Source organism: Ictidomys tridecemlineatus, chromosome 12, assembly GCF_052094955.1.
Source record: "Ictidomys tridecemlineatus isolate mIctTri1 chromosome 12, mIctTri1.hap1, whole genome shotgun sequence".
Classification (NCBI taxonomy): Eukaryota; Metazoa; Chordata; class Mammalia; order Rodentia; family Sciuridae; genus Ictidomys; species Ictidomys tridecemlineatus.
Window position 1 is genome coordinate 23,986,260 of NC_135488.1, and position 23,204 is coordinate 24,009,463.

General features: G+C 55.8%; 2 long non-coding RNA genes across 3 annotated transcripts; one reads left to right on the plus strand and one right to left on the minus strand.

Annotated features, from left to right (window-relative positions):
• Positions 1–569: 569 nt before the first annotated feature.
• On the minus strand, positions 570–18,263 carry LOC144369118 (uncharacterized). The gene is made up of 2 exons (XR_013428568.1): positions 2,505–18,263; positions 570–809 (listed from the first exon to the last, which is right to left on the minus strand). It is a non-coding gene; the product is annotated as an uncharacterized LOC144369118 (long non-coding RNA).
• LOC144369117 (uncharacterized) lies at positions 12,310–14,723 on the plus strand. 2 transcript variants are annotated; one of them, XR_013428567.1, is made up of 4 exons: positions 12,310–12,518; positions 13,120–13,172; positions 13,672–13,870; positions 14,061–14,723. It is a non-coding gene; the product is annotated as an uncharacterized LOC144369117 (long non-coding RNA). The 2 variants fall into 2 exon arrangements; XR_013428566.1 differs by having other exon boundaries at positions 12,310–12,474.
• Positions 18,264–23,204: the final 4,941 nt, after the last annotated feature.

Consider the following 23,204-nt stretch of genomic DNA (forward strand, 5'->3'; position numbering starts at 1 on the left):
TCATGCCATGGGATGTCCCTCTGACACACGCTACCCCCATGAAGTCACGCACTCCTAAGCCACCTGATGGACTGCCCAGCCTTGGGCTTTCCTCCTCCAAACCTGAGAACGGAATAGACTTTCATCTCTGATACTTTGTTACAGCTGCAGGAAATGGGCTAAGCCAGCGCAGGAATGAGCAGTCCTCTAACGGCCTCCTCAAGGTGGCCGGGCCTCTTGTCCAGTCCCAGATACGCTGGCAGGCAGCCTCCCTCTGGTAGAGCATGGACCACCCTGGAGGACCAGGGAGTGCTCAGAGAGCCGCTCCTGAGAGCAAAGGAAGTTACCAGACAGGGCTGCTCTCCAAACCTGCGATCGGACGGCCCCAAACTTACAGAGGGGACAGGGGTGGCAAAGCGACCCAACCCAGGGGGCAGTGGGCAGAAACAGTGGGAGAAGAGCCCCTCTGTCACATGCACATGTGAGCGCGCACACACACACACACACACACACACACACCCCTCAGGCAGATCCCAGAGGTATGAGAGTCGGTAGCAGAATCTCTAGTGAAACACAGAGGGTCATGCCACACAGAGAAGAAGTGTTTTTAAATGAGATGCAAGAGGAAAATCATTGAGAAGAAATGGATACGTTGACGACATTAGAATACGAGGCTTCTGGAAAGATTCTCTTACAAAACGAGACAGTGTAATAAAAAACCACAGCTTGACCTTTGTCTCTGTCTGTTCACTCCAGCTGCCATGACCGGGGCTGCGGACCCATGCCCAGACCTCAGGCGGTCACAGTCCTGTCTCTTCTCTGTGCTTGACCTGGGGAGACAGGAAGTCCCTCTCGTAAGGACACAGTGCTGTCACGCAGGCCCACTGTCACATCCTCACTCCACTTCAGTCTTTCCTCAGAGGCCTCATCTCCAAACACGGCCATCCTGGAGGTCCCAGCTTCACCATGTGGCCTTGGGGACAGGGGCACTCGGTCCATGACACAGGTAACCATCTCCCAGCCAATATCCAGGCTGAGTAGGAGGCCACGTTGGCAAGGCCTGAAGAGGGGTCCACTCTGGGGCAAGGGAGATACGGGGTCAAGGGAAACCCCAGGTCTCTGGCACAAGCCACCGTGGATGGAGGTGCCCTTCCCCCCATGTGTGCAGTCACACGCTCTTACACACCATGTATATTAAAATACACGTTTACACTCACATGTGCACCACATGTGCACACCTAGATAACACGTGGGTTGCACGCACACCGATATGTGCGTACATGTCACACATGTGCATTCACTCACAGTGCGTGTCCACACACTCATAAGGCATGTTTATACTCGCCCTCCACACACCCCACGTTGACCCACAGTCCACATGTACATACATGTATGTCCTGCACATGGCCACACACACCTTTCCCCTCCCTAGGGACAGAGGCAGGCCTCCTGTGGGGGTGGGGGACGCTGACTGTTTTGGACGTGGTGACATGTTGAGACACAGAGTATCTGTGGGTCACCCTGGAGAGGTTAGGGACAGGCCACAGAGACGCTGGGGGCCAGAAGCCCACCCAGTGCTTTGGAGCTGAGGTCGGGGATGGTCGGTCTCCGGGTATATGACACCGTCCAGGAAAGAGGTGGAGGGACTCTGAGGCCCAGGCAGCTGGCAGGGATTCCTTTGTCCCCCAGCCATGTGACCGCTGGCCAGGAGTCCCTGTGGGCTGGAGCCCCGGGGAGTGGCTCTTGTTCCCTGTGCTTCCCTGGCTCCAGGCTCCAGGTGCACCCCCTAGGACTCAGCCTCGGCCCACTTGGCTCTGTTCTGGGTGACGTTGGGCACAGTTGGTCACAGGCCTTCCCCCTCTGCTCCCTGCCCCACGGACCTCCCGAGGCTGCTGTGAAACACGGGAGGACACGGGCAGTGAAAGGCTGACCCTGTCCCGGGCTCAGCCTCCATATGAGCGCCTGCTGGGGGCAGGGATCTCCCTGGGCCTGAGAGGGGAGGCCCCGGGTGAGGATGGCACTCCAGGCCTCACAGCCCTAAGGGACTGAGGCAGAGCTGTTGGCACCTGTCTACACCTGGGCCAGCGAGTGCCTTGTAAAATGCAGACCCGCAAACTGTTGTGGTGATTTTATCCCGGGGCTCTCAGATTTCTGACCTCTGTCTCACACCATTCTGTGGACACCATCCTTTGCTCCTCCCTCGGTGTGCAGACCCCACGGTCACTGGATTCTGTATTCCACCAGAGCTCTCATACCGTCCATCATCCCGCAGACGGTGTGGGTATTAGACTGGGGCTTGGTGGAGGATCCCGGAGCTTCTGAGCAAATGGGTGGTGGGATCCAGGACAATGCAGCAGAACGGGGGGCACTGACGCGTCCCCCTCAGCCTCCAGCTGGCTGGATGCCTGGCAAAGAAGCCGACTCCCACGGGGGCCAGCTGCTCAGGACCCTCCCGTCATCGGGGCCTTACAAAACCACGGCGGCCCAGCTGGCCCCGGGCTGGGCTGGCTGAAGGCTGGACTCACCAGGACGTCCATGGAAATGAAGCTGGGCGTCCTCACAGTTGGCCTCTTCCACTGAGTCTTCTGTCAACAGAACCTTGACCCTGGGCCTGGGGGTTGGTGGAGGAGGCCACTGGGCCTGGGGGTTGGTGGAGAGGCCACAGGCCCTGGGGACCCGGCCAGAAGGAAGCTGAGCCTGGGCTCACTCTTGTGTTAATGGGCGATTCCACAATTACAGCCACTTCTCCACCTGGTTTGGTTACGGCTGGTGCTACAGAAGCCACAGTCCAGGGGACTTCGACCACGCATCTGGGGGCTGGAGGTTTGGTATCGAGGTGCAGCAGACGGGCGTCTCCGGGGTCCCTCCTGGGCTTGCGGCACCGTCTTCTTCCTGGGTCCTCACGTGGTCTTTCCCGTGTGTGCTAATCCCGTCTTTTAAGGTCATCGGTCCTGCAGGAGAGGGCCACACCACAGACCTCCTTACCGTTTGTGGCCCTGGCCTCCAAACACAGTCACGTTCTGAGGACAAGGAGAGGGCGCTATGGGGACCAGCTGCCCGGGTCAGAGCTGCTCTCAGAACCAGGGACTCGGGCCTCTCGTCCTCCTCCCCATACCCTGCCCGGCCCCTCCACGTCAATGACTGAAGACACGCTGCGGTGGGGCCGGCCTGCGTGCGCCTCTCCCGGGGCTGGGGCTAAGGGGCAGCTCAGCCATTTCTCTTCCCCTCCGTCCTCTAACCCCAGAGACTGCAGATGCAGCAAGTCTGAAGGTGCTTGGAATATTTGAAAAATGGCCCCCTGGAAGCCAGAGGGGGGGAAAGGCCAGGGAGTGGCGGGTAGAAGGAGCACAAATTTCGGTAGGTCACCCTTCATGCGCTCTGAGTTATTGGGCTGCTCCTTCTGTAATTTCCTCCCTGGCGACAGCCAGAGCCTTTCCCGGGGTGAGGCTTTCCCATAAATCTGGGTGGCGCAGACTCTGGTCCCATCACGCCAGGACCTGGGGCACCACCCTTGCTGGCCGCCTGGAGTCCCGGAGACCTGTCCTAAGACAGGACCCTTGGGGGAGAAGGCAGGAACTGGCCTGCCCCCCAGTTCTCCCAAAGTGAGCCGAGCGCCTGTCGCCACCTCAGCCTGGAAACCCACACGTCACCCGCCAGTGACCTGGGAACCCACCAGAATGTTTTTTCCCCTTGATCCAGTGGGCCCCTGATGGCTCCAGGCTTCTAGCCACCGCTGGGCTCTTGTGGTGGCCGGCTACGCCCGGGAGGGCCAGCCAAAGCCCAGGAGCCCAGGAGCCCTGTTTCACGGGGATGGAAAATGTTCCCTGCACTCGGCAACCAGCACGGGGTCGGGAGCTCTGCTGCAGGAACCAGGGCAGAGACCAACTATCCAACAAAAGGCTCGCCTGGCCCCTGACACTCATGGAGTGACAAGTGAGGTGCAGTGTGACAGGAACTGGGGACAGAGATGTATGCACAGATGTATTTCTTATTTCACAGAGATCTTGTGAGATTAAAAGCTGAAAACCCAACTCGACACCAGACTGCAAAGCTCCCAGTCCCTTCCTGGCTGGTGTCACAATTCTCTGCCAGAGATGAGCCCTGGAACGTCCTCAGCCGTCCCCAGGCTGCATGATACAGGCAGGACCTGCTCCTCTAAAGGGTGCACCCAGCACAGAGGGCACAGAGGGCTCAGAGGACTCAGAGGGCTCAGAGGGCACAGAGGGTGCAGAGGTGGCCCTGTCTGCAGAGCCGCGCCATGCACATCCTGACTGCAGAGAGCACAGCATGTCAAGGGGCAGCCCCTGCTCTGCAGCGTGGGGACCGGGCAAGGACCACAGGGCACTCGGCAGTGCACCAGTGCAAAAGGCTGGACTTTTTCAACATAACTAAATAGTACCAAATGTGGACAGTTGGTTTTGCTCACAAGGCACAATTGCTGTGTCTACGGTGAAGTTCCTGGAAACAAAGGCACACGACAGCCTGCGGCTATCTCAGCAGCCAGAGAAGCCACATCAGGACTGCTCAGCCCACCCCGCCACGGGCCCAGCACCGGGCACATAGCACGGAACTCCAGGCACAAGGCTCTCCGGCACCACTGCTCCTTTGCAGGGGCAGGAGTGAGACGTCTGTGCATCGAGCAGCAGGGTCTCCGGCAAACACCAGGTGTGTGCACAAGTGTATCATGTGGTGTTTACATGTGTGCAGTCACACATACTTACACACCATGTGTATTAAAATACAAGTTTATGCTCATACACACCAAGTGTGCACACCTAGATAACACGTGGGTTGCACACACACTGATATGTGCACACATGTCACACATGTACATTCACACACAGCATGTGCCCACACATGCATAAGGCATGTTTATACTCACACTGCACATACACCCCACGTTTATCCACAGACCACATATGCATACCTGTATATCCTACCCATGGCCACACGCACTGTACGCACCTGTGCACACACGTGTGTAACACAATGCACACACATCGACACCCACACCATGTGCACACTCACACTGCAGGGTATTGTTTTACACACACACATCATGGCAGGATGCACACCATGCTGGGTGAACACTCACCGTGCACATTGGCACAGTGCACACACCCACCTTACACGCACTTTCACACCTTCCTCACACCTCTGTCATCACACCCAGCATCTCTCACTCCTACCGACACACCAGGCTGTCACACACACATACACTGCCTCACACCCACCTACACTTCACTCCACACACGCCCTCATTGACACTTCCCGAGACTGCCGAGACCCAGAGGGCCCGCACACCCGCCTGCTCACCCACAGCCCTCACACCTGGCACTCTCCTCTCCTCCCATTCCTGCTGCACACACTCAAGCCGGCTCTCACACATGCTCACGGCCTCTCACCATCACACGTGCAGAGCTGAGCCGTGTGTGCAGATCAAAGGAGTGATCATGGCTGATGGACGGGGTCAGGTGAACAGGGTCACCCTGAGCAGGGGACACGCACTGTCTAGGCTTTGGTTTGGGGGGACAATGATGCCAGAGGCTAATTGGGTAGAGGCCTTTTGGTTCAGGAGCCCAGAGTGTTGATCCCTGTGCCCTCGTTCCTAGGGCTGGTCAGGGGACAGACCCGGGACCAGAGCGGGCCGGCTGCCCTTCTGATAGCAGGGCATCTGCTCTTCTCGTGGACGAAGCTTAGGGCTCTTGGTAAGACCTAAGTCCTCCGGAGCAGCCAGGTCACATCGTCACAGGGTCCTGTCCTCCACTGAGGCCCCCAGGATGGCTTTGCCTGCAGAGGACCTATGAGCAGCTCCCGTGGGTGCCAGCCCTGCTCCAGTCCTTGACCCAGGGCCAAGTCCCCCCACCCCTCCAGGGTGTTCCAGCATGTGCAGGAAATCAGTGCACAGGAGACGGGTGCAAACCACCTCTGGGGTGACTCCCGACAGCAGAGAGCTGTGGGATGGAGCTCAGGGAGGCTGCCTCTGAGGGACAATGGACACTGAACAAGCCAACAAGGGAGGAGCCATGGAGCCTTCCGGGGATGGTGCACAGGGAGGAGGGTAGATCAAGGGCAAAGGCCCAGGGGCAGACCTCAGGAGATATCGCGCTGGAAGGGGGCAGGTGAAGCCTCTGGCTGGCTGGGGGCAACTCGGGTGATCACCGGGGGATTGGTAACTACTAGAGGCTCTAGTCACGGTCACCAGCACAGCCCAACACTGGAGCGGACGGCTCTGGAGGGGAAGGTGTGGGGTCTGCTCAGCAAGGGGTCCCTGCAGGGGTTGGGAGGGGTCCACGGAGCTTTCAGTGGGTTCCTGGCTTGGGACACACAGGAAATGGGGGGTAGACGCACACATTGAAATATTCTCACTACACAGGACACTCCTGTCTGGGCTTGAGTCCCTGCGGCCAACCGCTGATGTCTGAGCGCCACTTCTCCGTTTTCCTGTGACTTCCCGTAACCCTCTTCCAGAGGCACCCTGCCCAGGACTGTGGCCCCTCAGCCGTGAGTCTCGACGCTGAGGTGGCCAGACGCCCAACGGCCCGCGCTGTCGACTTCTTGCCCAATCCTGGGCCAGCAGCATGGAAACAATTCCCCCAACAAAGATCAAATATTCAAAACCAGAGCGAAGGAGGAAAGGCAGGCTTTATTAAAACGCCTGCATCATCCAAACAGGCGCCTGCAGGACCTCTTTAGTAACTCATCCTCCTAGATGGAAATTATCACCCAAGGAAGAAGGCTAATAAAACTGGCGTCCCCATCAGTCAGCTTAATTCACAGCGTAGCGCTTTCCCCGGCCCATCACGGGCCGCGACTGACAGCCAGCTGAGCATCGCCGTTCCCCTGGAGAAGTGCCTCCAAGGGAGGGCAGCGCCGTGCAGCACTGGGCGCTGTCTCTTTCAAGTCGGGGAAGTGCCTTGAGGAGCAGCCTGCGGGGAAGGCACCCTCCCGCCCTTCCTTCCAGACAGACTCGGGCTGCACATGGCTTCTCAAGGTCTCCCCAGGTGAGTGCTCCTCGCACACCTGCAGAGGGGGAGATGGGCTTTCTAAGGAGGCCCCTCTGCACACAGCCGGCAGCCCCTTCTTCCCAGTGGAGCCCTCCACCAGCCTGGGCTCCCTGAGCACCCTGCTGCCCCCCACCCACATCCTGCGGGGATGCAGCTCTGGGCACTGATGACCCGGGGCTCAGAGTTACCCAAGAAGGGCCAAGGTTGGGGGCCAGGCATGATGCCCGGGATGCACAGGCCAGATGAAAGACACAGTCCCAGGCTCGAGCTAGAAACGGCAACGTCGATGCCCAGAGAAGCGTCTTCAGGACCAGACTCAGACCCAGGCCTGGCCTGGGGTGACGTGAGAGTCGGGTGCAACCTGAGGTCTCTGACGAATGGGACCCGAGGCCAGAGCGCGGGTCCCCGGGGGGGATAAGAAGGGGGTGTCGTCAACAGCTGCAGAGGGACCCTAAGTAGCCCCAGTCCCACCACAGTGGCACACTGGGCACCGACCTCCTGCTGCGGGGATGGACGGCTCCCAGGACTCCTGTTCAAACCACTCACTCCCCTCCCCATGTGTCAGTTCCTCCACCACCAGCCGAGAGGGAGGCGGCCCCAGTGTGCCCCCCTCCTGGGTCAGCCTTCAATGAAAGTGCTTTCTTTGTGCAGAACCGAGTGCTGCAGGCGTCCTGCAGGCGTCTGGTGCCTTGGGCAGCAGGCAAGCCCTGCTCCATATCAAAGGTACCCCAGGCTGGGGGCTTCACCAGCAGAATGGGTCCTCGCCAGGCTCTGGAGCCCTGTGGTCCCTGGTCAAGGTGTAGGCAGGCTGGGCCCTGTGAGCCCACGAGAAAGCGCCTGTCCCCGAGCCCCCCAGCTCTGCGTGTTGCTGGCCCTGCTACCTGTAGGGCCGCCACCCGGCCATGGCTGTCTTTACATGGTGTCCTCCCCGGGTGTGTGAGGGTCCTTCTCCCTCTGTGCCCTTTCCGTGTCAGAGAAGAATTGTGGACAGGAGAGAAGAGGACCCCAGGTGCCCACACAGAGGGGCTGCGCCCCACCCAGGGCAGCAGAGCCCTTCAGGGAGGGGGAGCGAGAGGCTCAGGGGGTTGGTGGATGGAGACTTCTAGAAAGCACACGGCAGGGTGGGCGGGCAGGCTGCAGGCAAGGCAGAGCCACGGTCAAGGTCAGGGTGACCAGGACTCAGGGAAGAAGTGTGACTGGCGGCTGGTGGAGGATGGAGGCCTTGACCAAGACAGCGGGTCCTCCTGGGCTGAGGCCGCCCTGGACGGGCCCAACCTGACATTACCAAGACCCTGTTTCCTTCTCCGAACAGCTGCAGGTCCAGGGAGCCAGAACTTCCTCCTCACGGGGGCTGCAAGCCACCCCACCCAAGAGAGAGCTCCTTTACCTTTAAAATACCCATGGGGAAGACCTCTGCAGGTCAGGGCTGGACTCAGTCAGGGGCTGCTGTCCAGGGAAGCCATGCCCTTGTCCTGGGCCAGGGGGACTCAGAGGAGCGTGGCCCTGGCCTGGTCCCAGGGCGAAGCCGGAGCACACCTCTGCAGGGCTGTCCTCCCTGCAAGGAGCGGCTTCCACTAGTGACGGCTGGGCCTGGAGGGATGACCTCATGGCCTGGCTGCTGGGCTCTGCTCCTGTCTGCCGGCCCGGCCCCCCACGCCTGTGCCAAGTACGAGCTCCAAGAAAACCAAGGGACAGGGACGAAAGCCCTGGCTCCACGTCTTCCTGACCCTCCAGCTCGACGCCCTGAAGAGGCCTCCGCTGACCAAGCGCAGTTGACCTCAACTGAACTGGGCTGCGCAAGGCAGGGTGCCCCAGGCCGTGAGGGGCCCTGCTTCTCCATGTCACCTGCCTCCCACGACCCGTTCAGAGCTGGAGGCCAGGTTCCCTTCCTTGATGGACAGTTTCCCAGTGACCTAACCCGGGCGAGGCCAAGCTCTGAAACGGGAGGAGTGACGCATCTCTTCCCATTCTGCCTTCCGAGTCTGGGGAGTTCTATCTCAAAAGGGCTTTTTCCCAGCTCCTGAGGGGTGAGTTGGAAACCTCAGGAAGTGACATTTTGTGGCTCCTCTAAAATGGAACAAAACCAGTGTGTGAGAGTGCAGGAGAAACGGAGAGGACGAGGGCACTTTATCAATTCCTTTTTAAAGACCTTCTGTAAGCAGCCAAGGGTTCTTCCAAATTGTGAGACAGAATGACCCTGAATCTTTGGAGGATAAAATTTTGGGCTCACTTGAGAAAAAATCCTCCACATGTTTGCACTGCCTGGTTTCTATGGGAACCTGCGAGGAGCCCCACGATGCCCGGGAGGGCTATTTTTATATGAAGCCCGCCCTTCACGAAGGAAACAGACAGGGCAGGCGGGAGGCCAGGACGACCCTGGGATGAGGCTGAAAGATGGCGCATCTGCGCTCCAACGAGAGGCCAGCGTCGCGGATCCCGCATGGGCAGGCAGACGGGGCGTCCCTTCTGTTTGCAAGAAGACTCTGAGCTGTGGTCACTGTGTGCCATTGCCCCTCAGGGAGGACCGCAGTCCCTAAGCTGCACCTCCAAACTGGGATCTGCAGGTGGACAGGGACCCTGACTGCGGACAGGGACAGGTGAGGGCAGGAGGTTAGTTGTGGGCTCAGAGCCCTCAGGGAGGGTGCCCAGCTGACTGGGAACAGAGGGTCCCATTTTAGGAACTGGTGCAACTCCCCCACACACAGCAGCCTGCCCTGGGCCTGCCCTGGTCATCTGACCTGGAGATGTCAACGCAGGCCCTTCCCTCTGAGAAAGGAAGAGAAGGAACTTGTGCAGACAGACAAAGGACACCAGCGGCGGCCAGCGTGTGTGGCCAGCTGCAGCTGGCTCCCTGGTTCCTCCTACCCCCGCCGGGAACACGCCCTCCCGCAGCAGCCCAGCAGCCGCCGGAGTAAATACCGTGGGTCTCTTCCAGGTCACATTTCCTCCAAAATAGACCTATTTTAAAAATAATAAGTGAATCAAACAGTAACAGGAAGCTGATGAGGCTAAATGTGAGCACCTGTTTTTTTCTCTCCTACACAAGAAACGAAAATAAACTCACTGTAATGAGAATCAAGTGCAGAAAATGGTGCCTCATTAATGGAGTGCCTGGCTGATTAGCCGCGCTCCCTAGATGTCTCTGTGTCTTCTCTACTGATTGACAGCGCAGGGAGAAGAAGAAAGGGGTTCCAGTCAGGGGCGACCGGCCAGGTGCTGGGCTCCATGGAGCACTGCCCCTGCTCAGCTCCCAGCACCCGGGACCCGTGGCCTCCAGCCCCGACTCTGCCCACATGCTGTGGCCAGCAAGGGAAGGTGGCCGGGTGGGGCCACAGTGTCTCAGTGACCGCTGCATGGCTGGGACCACAGAAGACTCCCCACGCCCTAATCCAGCACACATCCCTCCCAGATGTCCCACTACGTGCTGGACACGGTCTTCCCGTGGCACCGTGAGCTCCACACAGGCGGGGGCTCAGAGCCTGGCCCTGGCCCCTTCCTCCCACGAATTCAGCAGCTGCTACAGCGGCTGCTATAGCAAGCACTTGGCCAGTTTTGGCTGGACATAGGGAACTTGTGTCAGATTCCCAGTGGGTTCGTGTCTATGGCTGCTATAACCAAGTGCCCCAAAACAGTGGCACAAAGCAGCCCAAAGCTCTGGAGGTCAGAGGTCAGAGGTGGGTCCTGGTGGGCTACATTAGGGTGGGGCAGGCAGCCTCTCCTGGGGGCTCCGGGGCAGGACACAGCCCCCAGCCCTTGCAACGTCCAGTGGTGCCCACACCCTGGGCTCAGGGCCCTTCCTCCATCCAAAGGCAGCACACCCACCCGTCTCTCCTGCCGCCCTCTTTCTGAGACTTTCCCCGGTTCCCTATTTCACTGTGAGCACCCTGAGATTCCGCCGGACCACCCAGAGAATCCTGGATCATCTCCAGTTGCCGCATGAGGCAAGGTAGTCCTAGAATTAGGACTTGGGCGTCTTTGGAGGATCATTATCTACCGAGCAAATTTCTATCATCAGACCCAACTGGAGATTTTTGAGAGAAAGAAGAAGAGGACAATGTTGGCTTGGTGGCGTGGGCACTCTGTGCTGTCCCCACGAAGCAGGTATTTGATCAATAAATGTTTGTGACGGAGCCTTCCTCACCAACAGGACCTGCACAAAGTGACAGCACTGTGTCATTCCAGTGACCCCCCGTGGTAGCCGCCACCAGAGCTGCCATCGCCGGCCAGCATTCAGGGACACTGTCAAACCCGCAAGGTGCTCTGCAACCGTGAGCTTCGGGGTCCATGTTCCCTTTTGCAGAAGAGAAAATGGAAGGTCAAAGACCTGAGGCACACAGTCGAGCTCTACCCTCAATTGCCACGGTGTGTCACATGATCTACAGGGAAAGCCGCTCCCGCTCGGCCAGAAGCTCCCAGGGCTCCGAGAGGAGGTCAGCCACCTCGTGCTGCCTGACCCGGACTCAAAGTCTGCAGGTAAGAGCAGCAGCTCTGGCGCATTGGCGGCCCATAGAAGGGCATCGTGCAAAGAAGGGCCAAAGGAGTTACCCATGGGGACAGAGGGTGCGGACTCAAGAATTCCCACCCTCTGTCCCCTGTGCTGTCTCTAAGTCACTCCTTGACAAGGCCCGCAGCTGCCGCACGCTTTGTCTCACGTCCACTGATGAGACCCCATCTACTGGAAAGTGCTGTAGAAAGTCCCTCCAGGCCTGGGGCCCTGACTTGCCAGTGGAGGTCAGTGACTGCAGGTACAGGTGGAGGTCAGAGTGCAACCTGGGGCGTCCTCTCCTGCATTGTTCCATCGGGGGCTGATCATCCCCCCGGGGGGGGAGGGGGAAGGAGAGGGCTGAGCAGGAGCTGCCCGGCTCCTTTGGGTCCTGTTCTTCTGAGCCTGATGAGAACAACGGCTGGGCTTCCTGGGAGACGGAGAGAAGCCTTCTCCTCCTGCTTTCCCAGGGGCCCAGATTTTCTGATGGCACCTGCAGGAGGGAGAGCATGGAGGGAACCCCAGATGAGGAAGCCGGCCTGGCTTGCCCACCCCAACCCGAGGTGGCACTGCCCGGGGCTGGGGGTTTCAGGCACCCACACGGAAGCCGCTATCTCACTGCAGAAGGAGCAACGCACTTCCAAGACAACGGCAGCCTGTGCTGATGCGGGCGTCCAGGGCATCGCAGTGGACGGTGACCTACAAGACAGCCCACCCTCGGGAAGTGGCCCCTGTGGGGCAGGTCCCCAGGGTACATGAAAGGAGCAGGGGACATTGCAGGTCGATTCCCCAGGGTAATGGCTGAGGTCATTTCAAAGTCACCACCAAACCAGGCAGTTGACAACCGCCTGATTCATCGATTTGCTCATTTGCAGATGTGACCTGCTGGGGCCAGGCTTGATGCCAAGTGACCAGAGCACCAGCGCGTCAGGCATGTCCAGCATATCTTAGAACACAGAACCCAGGTTCAGCATCATTTCCTGAGAGGATGAGCTCCAGCTGCAGGTATGCTCCAGGGGACGGGTCCTCGTCCACCAGAGTCGGTGCAGGTAGGACTTCGCAGGGGGCAAGTGGCTGGGCTTTGGCTGAGGCAGCCTCTACCTTTTTCCCTAAGTCAGATTCGCGGCTCAGCACAGCCTAACGCCGTTCAGTTGCCTGCAGATCCTCCCAGGATGGGGTTTGGGTTAAATGAGATTAAACTGATGGGATTTTTAGAAGGCCAAGGTGTGGCCACTGTTTCACTGGCCACTGATTCAGCCTCCGCTTGCTGCAAGTATGCCCGTCAGTCCCCTTGGCATGGAGAACGGATGTCACACTGTGCTGAGCATGCATGGTGCAGGTACCTGGTGCCCGTGCTGCTATCCCCCCTCCCACGTCCCCTGAAGTCAGGGCAGCACTGCCCCATGGCAGACTGTCTCCATAGGGCACTCAGCAGGGGCCCCTTGGCACAAATATTTCACTAATTTCCACGAAGTCCTGGGTTTGGCTCTAAGTAGGTGGGACACGCTGATCTGTAACTGCAACCTCTACCAAGAGGGGCAGCATGCCCGGCTTGGGGATCCACCTCTCCCTGCCATGGCGGACACCCTCAGCAGTCCGGCCGCTTCTGGCCAGCCCACAGCACTGACAGATCAAGTGTTTCTTTACCAGGCAGCAGCTGATTCATGGACTTCAAGACGGGAATTGGCTGACCACCTCTTCAGGTCAGTGCAGTCGGTCTGGTCAGCTTCACTGTGCCCCATGGGAAAGGCGGCCTGGCTGGCCTGTCCATGCAGCCTCGCTGGGTCCCACTGCAGCAGAGCCTCACACCCCATCTTCATTAGGCTGCCCAGCAGCCTGCTCTCAAGACGCAGGCAGGAAACCCCGTCATGGTGGCCTCGGGGTTGGACATGCACCATGCCCTGGTCCCCTCTGGCACCGGAGGCTGGCTCTCTGCAGCCTCAACCTCAGAGGGAGTCGACCCAGAGCCCCTGGAGTCAGGGGCTTGGAGAAGTGGCTCCTCCGCATTCATTCAGCCCAGACACCTCCAGCGAGCAGGCCTAGGGTCCTGGGGCTGGACTCCAGGACACTCGGCATCCAGTTCAGACTTGGAACTGTGCCTCCTCTCCAACGCTGCTCCCTCCTCGTCCGCACGCCCGTCGCTGCTCTTTGGAACACCTTTCCTTTGCCATATGTTACATGTATATCATTTACACATATCAGGGATTATCGACACTCAGACGGCGAAGACGGCCCTCCCCGGACCGGAAGAAGAAGCACGTGGTGGAGAGGAGACAAGGGCTCCGACAAAAGTCCACCTGAAGCCGAGAGTGACCCAGCACCAGGAGTGAGGGCCAGGGACTGACCGCCCAGTGCGCTTTCTGGATCTCTTCACCCCCCACGTCTTGAGGTTTGCCTCCAGGTATTTTATTCAGAATGAGCTTCAGGGGCCGCTTTCCAGTTCACAAATTCTTTCACTTCCACTTGGGGTTTAAAAAATGATTTTCCAATGGTTCTATTTTTTATTCCTAGGATCCTTAATTTGGCTTCTTAAAATAATTGATCTATGTTTAGTTCATATCTAATTGATGATTTTTTTTTACTTCAAATAGAGAAGAGATACAGAAAATGAAATGAGCTTCCAACGTACACACGGAAAAGAATAAGAACCTAGCAAAGGAGCGACATTTGAAGACAGGTGGCCAGAAATCTTCGAGGTTGGACAAAGAATCAGGAGCTCTGAGTTAATGAGCAGACCAAGTGCTAGGCAGGAAGTGTGTCGGTCACGATGACAGTTACAGTGCAGAAAGGAGGAAGAAAAGGCATTCCAAAAGAAGAGCAACGAGACTGCAACGCAGCGTCCTCAGCCGCGATGTGTGTGTGAGGACAAGGAGTGAGCAGCCTCGACGTGCCAGGAGGACTGTGGATATGGTCCTCGGAGTTCCCTGAAACTGCTGTTAAGGGGCAAGGGCAGAGGAGGTCCTCAGAGTTCAGAGAGGGGAACAAGCTTCCCCCTTGGAGATCATTAAGGAGAAAGCTGCTAGGGGACATAGTCCAGCCAGAAGATAAGTGACCGCAGGGGACAGAGCAGCCCACTACAGACAATCCCAGGCAGAGGAATGGAGAAAAGGGTTGTGGCCAATCTATTGAACCCCTGATGAGAATTATTTATTTAAGAAAATTGAATCAAAATATGGGGTGAGAGCAGCGAGAGAAGGAGGTAAAGATGAAATAACTTGAGACTGAATTAGGAAAATAAAACATTGTCATATCAACAGCTTGTGTTTATTGTGGTTTAGGTAAGAGGTGCCCCCCAAAAGCTCATGGAAGAGACAGTGAGGCCGGTTCCCAGGTGAGATGACTGGGTCAGGAGAGCCTTGACCCGTCAGTGGTTGATCCCCCATAGGATGGACTGGGTGTGGCTGAGCGAGGTGGGTCCCTGGGGGTGGCTTTGGGGTTTCTATATGGGTGAGCTGAGCTCAGTCTCTGTTTCCCCATCACCCTGGGAGCACTTCCCTCCGCCCCGCTCTCCGTCATGACGTGCCCAAGCCCTGAGGAGCAGAGCCGGCCACCTGTGGGCAGAACCTCTGAAAAGGCGAGCCTCAAATAGGTGTTTCCTCCTCTAAAATGGCCCTTGTCAGGATTCTCAGTCACAGTCGTGAAAACGCTGGGTAGAACCCTGTGTTGTAGTTGACTGAATACACGGGGAGAGGTAGTTCAATGGCTCCCAAACCAGAGCCAGACAGGATCACTAAAACTGCATCCCTGCGGCCAGAGCCATGGCAGGGAGACAACATGAGCAAGTACTGGGTAGAGCAGGGTCAATGCGGCCAAATGACCTTCCAAAGCCTCTGGAGTCTGTGTTACCTACTTAGATAATGCACGAACCTTCTATGTGCCCCTGGAGGGAGAAATGCTGGAATCCAAGTAGCCGAGAAAGTTGACAATAATTAGAAAAAGATTCACTAAACCATACTTCATGGATCACAGAACCAATCAGGGTGTCAATAACCAAATATCTAAAACTGCTGGGATGAAGTGCCACTTGGCATTAGAACTCCTGAGACATAGCTAAAGCAGCCCTTAAAAGTAAACTCATAGCTCTTGATGCATTTTTAAAATAAGGCTATAAAGCCGACCAGTTAATTATTTGATTTCAGAACCTTCTAAAACAGAGTGATCCATTAGAGAGAAAAAGGAAATAATAAATAAGGGCAGAAATTAACAAACAAAAAGTCAGACAAACTGTGGACGATCCATAAAATCAAAGCTATTTCTTTGGAAACAAATGGAAAAAAAAATCGACTGAGTAGGAAGGTCAAGGTCAAGGGAATAAAATAGGAAGTGCAGGAACAGGAGGAGTATAGAAAGGGTTCACAGACGCATCAGGAACGCTAGGCATCGAGAACATCATCAGTAGCTGTTTCTGGTAGTAAAATTGAAAACTTACACAGCATTGTAAGCAAAACCAAATTTATAAAAATCATTCGGACGCCAGATTCTGGTGATTTTTTCAAAGAGAATTTTACGAAAGCTTCAATGAACAGAGAATTGTTTCCCTTACACAGCTTGTACCTGAGAATAGATAAAACAAACAAAATATCTGACTCGGTTCGACACTAGCATGATTTGAGATCAGGATTGAACAAGGACACTGTGAGACTAGAAAATCCCAGACCAACCTCACCAATAATCTAGGTGCAAAAAGACAAAAAAAGGTAAACCCTATTTCACAACGTAGTAACAAGTCCGGAGTCAAGCTTGTTTCTCCAGGTAGGTGACAGAGAACTGAGGGCACTGGGATTCTTGTTGATGAGGAGGATCTGCCTTTAGGAGGATACAGGTGGCAAGTCCTCTGCAGGATTCAGTGTCCAGCACATGTAAGAAGCCAAGCAGGACAACAGCCAGGAACCAGAATCCGCTGGAAAACCCGTAACAGAAGAGTGAAACCCTTCACTTAATAAAAAGGAACCAAACTGGCAAAGATGAGCTTGGTGATGGGACGTACATAATTTCTTCTCCTTACTGGATTCTACCTCTCGCCCTGTACAAAAGTAAACTCAAAATGGATCAAAGACCTTCATGTAAGACCTGACACTTTGAAATTGCTGGAAGAAAACAGGGGTAGCCTTTCAAGATGTAGGCACAGTAAACAATTTCCTGACTAGGACTCCAACAGCTCAGGATCTAAAAGCAAGAATTGACAAATGGAATCTCGTCAAATTAAAAAGCTTCTGCAGAGCCAGGGAGACAGTCCACAGAGTACAGAGAGAGCCTGCACGGGGAGGAAATCTCGCCAGCCCTTCGTCTGACAGAGGGTTGCTATCCAGAGGATACAAAGGATTCAAAAAGGCTGAAAAGAATGAGAGCGTGTAAGTGATCTGAGCGCCCATCTCAAAGGAGTACAAATGGTCAATAAATATAAATCAATCAATCAATCAATTAATCGTGTCCATCTACAACTAAAAAAAAATTTACAAAAGAGACACTTACACACCCATGTCCATTGCAGCACAATTCACAATAGCCAAGATATGGAATCAGCCTAATGCCCATCAACAGATGGATGGCTTTAAAAAAATATGGTATGCCGAGCACAGTGACCCACATCTGTAATCCCAGAGGCTCAGGAGGCTGATGCAGGAGGATCGAAAGTTCAAAGCCAGCCTCAGCAACTTAGCGAGGCCCTAAGCAGCTCAGCAAGACCTTGTCTGTAAATAGAATTTTAAAAAGGGTTATGGATGCCACTCCATGGCTAAGCATACCTGGCATCAACTCCCAGTATCATATGTATATGTATATGATGGGAATTGAACAAATACACACACACACACAGTCACACACACACACTCACATTTATATATATATGGAAACCTGCTGTTCGGGTCCCCTCTCACCCTGCGAGAGTCTTGCTCCTATTTCTATTCTTGAATAAATCTTACTCCTTTAACTCTTGCAAAAAAATGGTAAATGTACAAAATAGAGTATGATTCAGCCACAAAGAATGAAATCCTGTCATTTTTTCAGAAAAACGGATAGGACTGGAGGAAGTCATATTAAGAAAAATTAACCTGAAACAGACAAATATCACATATTTTCTCTCATATGTGGGGAAAACGACAGGAAAATAGAAGAGAGAGTCTTGGGGAAGAGCGAGGGGACGGGAGGGGGTGAGAGGGCTGGAGGGAGGGTCATATACAGCTGTGGAAGCCACTGATTTGTGCAATCAATATGGCTGAATAATTGTAAGAAAAATAAGTGTCTGTAAGGGAAAATGCTACTGTGTTTATTTATATTTAAAATCGGATTCACACTGAATCTAATTAAAACTGATTTGTATGGAGAGTTAAATCTTGATAGAAAAATTGTGTGAGAATCGTCGGCTCTAGATATACTAAAGGTTATATTTTGAAATAAAATATCAGAAACTTATCCCAATGTTGTCACAGTGCCAGTAACAGTTGTACCACTAGGAAAATCCATCTTAAAATGAAAAATTATCAGAAATCATTGTGAACTTCTGACTGATGGTGCTTTTTGTTTTATCAGCTAAAATTTTAAATTTAAATTTAAACAGTAGTTAAATTTGAAGAAAAGTGAGCCAGAAAAATCTTAGGATTGAGATCACGTATCTAATATGTTGTGTAAGATAATGACCAAATAGTATTCTGCAGTCTTCAGGGGTATGTCAGTATCAGGCATCATTATTACCCCAGTATGTCATATATGCAATGAAATATTTTAAAAAAGAAAAACTGAAGGATATTTGTTTTGTGAAGATGTTTTCTTAACTTATTTTTTTAAGTCAGACAAATTTAGTTATTTCATATAGAATAGCAATTTCTTATGCAAAGTATTTTATTATATGATCAAATTAAATTCACTATAATATATTGCATAATATATCAATGTTATTAATATATTAATATATTGCATAATATCTTAAATGTGTTGCATATAGATATTAAGTGTTAAGTATTTATTTTATGTGTTCTAACAGATCATCATTTGTAGCAATATTGAAGGTCATTCCTAACCACAGATCTAATAACTGTTTATCATTGTGAAGTTCTTTATTTGCACTTTTTTGATACGTTTATGTACAACTTAATTGTTTTGCCTCTTTTTTCCAAAGCAGAGTTGGGGCTTCAGCTTTGCCAGCTTCCTTTCACTTGGACTCCAACTGCACTAAACTAACGTAAAGCACTAACAGCCCGGCACCCAGCAGCCTGCAGTGGGGAGCAGGCCGGCTGTGGCAGACGGCAACCCGGGGACTGGGCTTGGATTGGCAGGAGGCTGAAAGGCAGGAAGGAGCTGGCTGCTGTGGCCAAGGCCCTGGGCAGGGTCTCCACCCGTGGGAAACTCCCTGGAGAGCACCCTTCTAGTCTGGGGGCAGAGCAGCGGGAATTGGGACCTGAGCTGTGGGTCCCTACCGGGGCCAGGGCTCTGTGTCCTCCGGCTCTGCAGAGTCCTGACGTGGTCCAGTAGGTGTGGCCAGTGGGGGCGTCCACTGCGCGGTGTGAGCCAGGGCTCCCTGGTCTCCTGGGCTGCTCTCTGCACGCAGCGGGGACTCCAAGCCTGTGGTTCTGACGGCGGCCAGCACCACCCCGGCTCCACTCTCGGCTCTCGCCTCCTATCCAGTGGCCCTCTCCTCTTGTCCAAACCCTACCCACCCTTGGCCAGCGTGTGCCCTGTGCTGGCAGTGCCAGGAGCCTCTGCTCATCCCCGAGAGCCACCTGGGCCCGCCCTCATCCCTGCCGGGGCTTCCCTTGGCTGATGGTGGAGACAGCCCAGCGACAGCCACCTCTGATGGGAGAGTGAGGGCAGAGGCCATGTCCCGACCCACTTCTGGGGTCTTCAAACCCCACCTACAAAGTGAGTGGAGCCAAGTGTCCAAACCTCAGACCACTTGCCTGTGACAGTGCGGAGCACTGAGTAGCCTCTCTATTAACAGCCGGCTCGTCTCTGGTGTGCTTTAATGGCCTCCGGTCTTCTGCGCACAGACGTGGAGCGGGGCAGGACTGTGCTCACCTCCTTCCACGCCCACCGTGTGCACAACAGGGGCTGGTAGTGTGAACCGCATCACCACGCCCCGTGAGCTCCAATGACTGGATACCTGAGTGGATCCCACAGCCTCCACCAATGCCCTTGATGGGGAGGCAGAAGGGTCCGTGTCCAGGCCAAGCTGGGCCAGCTGGGGTGCTCCAGAAATGACCCCATCCATCACTGACTCCAAGAGCTGTGTTCTGGATGCTGGCTCGTCTCTGCGGGATGGAAGCCCTGTGCCCGCAGCCACGTCAAAGGAGGCCCCAAAGATCCCGCAGAAGAAAGCAGCCTGACTGGAGGCAGCACTTACGGTGTCAGAGGTGGCTGACCTGACCTTGTTTGGGCTACCAGTCTGCACATCTGCTCTACATGGAGGTGGGTGCCCAGGGCGGCTGACATCCAGACACTCAGCTTGTGTGGTGAAGGGGGAAATCTCAGCAATTGCCCCCAGGGAGACCTGCAGCGTGGGCCTGGCTGACTTTGATGTCTGTTTTCTCTCAGGGCAGTGTGGACAGAGATCGGCCACTCAGGACCTGGACTTCAGGTCCCTCGTTAGCTGAAATGCCCTGAAAGGGCCTTTTGTGTCAACTGCTGGGGATTTTTAAAGTCCCAGGTCCTTTTCTGACTCCTGGGACAGATGGGATCGATGGGCCACTGCTGTGGCCTCAAGCAGGACGCAGCTGGCCCAGGGTCCTGCACAGGCCAGAGGCAGGGCCACAAAGATGAGGACTTGTGGCCCTGCCTGCCCTAGAAGCAGCCCAGCAGCCTCTGTCCACCGTCTCTATTCGGGGTTCTGTTTGGAGCTTGCGTGTCCCTCTGAGTCCTATGAGGGGGAAGGAAGCCAGGGCTCAGCGCCCCCCCAGGGAGATGGACTTGTGCAGCCCGCAGCCCTGGGTGACGAGGCAGTCCTTAGTGCCAGAGACTGGGCAGTGGCTCCACTGAGCCACCTCGGATGGGCCGTGCCCAGGGGGACGACACTTCTGCAGCTCCTGATGTCCAGGGCCAGGAGAGAACGAGGGCCCCAACTCTGCCATTCCCTTCTATCCCGACCCCAGCGATGGCAGGGCGAGACCCAGGCCCTGCTCAGGGCACAACTTCTGGGCCACCCTCCTGGGGACACGCCCTCACTGAGGCTCCTGGAAGCAGTGTTCCACCAGCTCTCTGGGTGTCCTCGTGCCCCGAGATGGCCTGCCGTCAACCCCTACAGCCCGCTGGAGCTCCCCTCCTCTTCCCCCCACGCCCACCCCAGCCCTTTCCCCCACCCTGCCCTCTCTGGACGCTCTGAGGACCTCAGGTCCCACCCCAAGCCTGCCCCCGGCAGCCCTCTCTGCCGCTCACCCCGGGAAGGCCCGGCTGGCGGACTGCTGCAGCCTCTGCTGGCCCCACCCCGGCAGGGCTCATCCTGGACCCCAGCGTGGACAGGTGTGGGCTGCAGGGCCAGGAGGGACCTGGGTGTGCTGCCCTGCCAGGTCCTCCTCTGTATCCAGGCCCAGGGAGGACTGGGAGGGGAGAGGAGTTGGATGGGCACAGGGATCGGGCAGAGCTTGCACTTTCTCCTTCCCCTCCCACGTCTGGTGAGACAGGAGAGGGCTTGTTGTCCCTTGCTGAGGGGGACAAGATGGGGAGCAGATGACAGCCAGGCACCTGAGAAGGGAGATGAGCTTGACCGCCCCAGGTCGCTGCCCTGTGACCTCACCTGGCTGCCCTTGGTGACCCTGCCTTTCAAGCCACAGATCCTGGCAGTCCCGCCCCCCGCCCCAAGCACCTGCCCCAGAGCAGAGGAGACCAAGACCTGGACGTGGGTTTTGTGAACATTCCCTGGGAACTTAGGGGTGCCACGCCCAGTCACCACAGGTACACAGTCAGGGACAGAAAGAGCAGTCCTTGCCCCTCAGTGGCTGGGTGAGCCCTGTGTCCTAGGCCACCCCCAAGGCAGCTCCCACCCCTCCCAGTGCACCCAGCCCCAGCCCCGCCTGCCCCCAGGTGCTGCCCCTGCTCACTGAAGGCTCCTTGTCACTGGGCTGTTTGTTTAAAGGCACAGAACCCCTGATCACCACCAGCAACATCTCAGGTCTGCATGGCCCTCTGGGGACCAGTCTGAGTGTCCTTTCACTGTTTGGCTGGTTTTTATTGGCTGTGGGGCTGTTGGAAAGACAATGAGGACGACTTATCACGCCCGGAGGAAGCCTGCCACCAGCAGTGAACGGCTGTCACCAGAGGGGAGGGGACGTTGGGTGGGAAAGACACCGTGAAAGCAGGAAAGGGAAACTGTGAGGAAAACGGTCTCCGCACTCTGTGGCAGGGATGGAGAGGCCCAGAGCAGAGTCCCCCAGCAGAGTCCCCCCATGAAGGTCCTGAAGAAGCCACCATCAACCACAGGCGGCCACATACCTTCCTATTGGATGCTCCGCAGGACACTGGGAGGCTGTGAAGCTGTGGCCAGCAGCAGTGCAGCACCAGGCTGGGTCCACGGGGTGCTGACCTGCAGACAGGGGTGCAGACGCCTGGCCGGCACGTGCCTTCCCAGCACAAGACAGCACTGGGTGTAGATGCTCGTTCCTGAGCTGAGCACCCCAAGGACCCCAGGGCTTGGAGGACAGATGCCAGCCAGCGGGTTTCCAGAATAGCCCATAACACAGGGTGGGGCTGCAACAGCGGGAGGAAGGAGGGAATTAAAAACCATCAATCACGGCACACACACACACACACACACACACACACACACACACACACACACACACGAGTGCAGCAGGCCACCTCGGCCAAGGCTGCCTGCACAGCTCAGCGGCATCCAGCAGGCCCAGCTGCTGCGCCCCGTCCCCACACTCCACCCACAGCACTCCTCCGTCCCCATCAGACACGAGCTCCCGGTGCCCCTTCCCCAGCCCCTGGCAGCCACTGCCCTACGTCTGCGTCTATGAATTTGAACACTCTAGATAAACGGAGGGAGATTTGTAAGAAACGCTTTATTTCGGAGCAGTCATGAACTTACAGAAAATCTGCACAGTGACCAGCGGTTCCCTTGCACCTCACAGCCTGTGTCCCCTGCCGTTAGCATCAGGAGTCGGCTGCTGATCTGCGATACAGAAGGGGCCCTTCAGATGGGATACCATCCACTGAGGCCCAGGCTGAACCGGGACCTCCTCAGGCCTCACCTGATCCTCCCAGGTCCCACGTGACCTTCGGCTCTCAGACCTCCTTAGGATTCTTGAGGCTGGGACAGTTTCTCAGAGTTTCCTTGTCTCTTGTGACCTTGACAATGTTGAGGAGGGCTGGTCAGGTCCTTGCCGGGCACTGATTTTTGCACCTCAAAAAAAGAATCTCATTTTATTCCTTCCAATTGTTGGCTCTGTTTACACCTTGTCCCTCGCCCCCCACATTTACAGAACCCCCCATCTCAAGCACATGTCCAGGGTTCCCCAGAGGAGCAGTGAGTGGACACAAGGAACAGGCCTGAGGACTGCCCCATGTGTCCACCCTTTCAGCATCCCAGCTACTGGGTTCTGCCCTCTGGCTGCCCTCGAGGGTGCTGTGACTGGACATCTTCCCCTCCACATCTCTTCTCGAGAAGGTGCCCTGAGCCACCAGGGTCCCCTCCCTCCCATTGACCATTCCTACATTCACCTCAGAGGGGCCAGCATCTCTTTTGGGGCTGAGCTCCCGGATTCAACCAGGGACGGGAAGTCACACCAACCTCTCAAGAGCTTGTC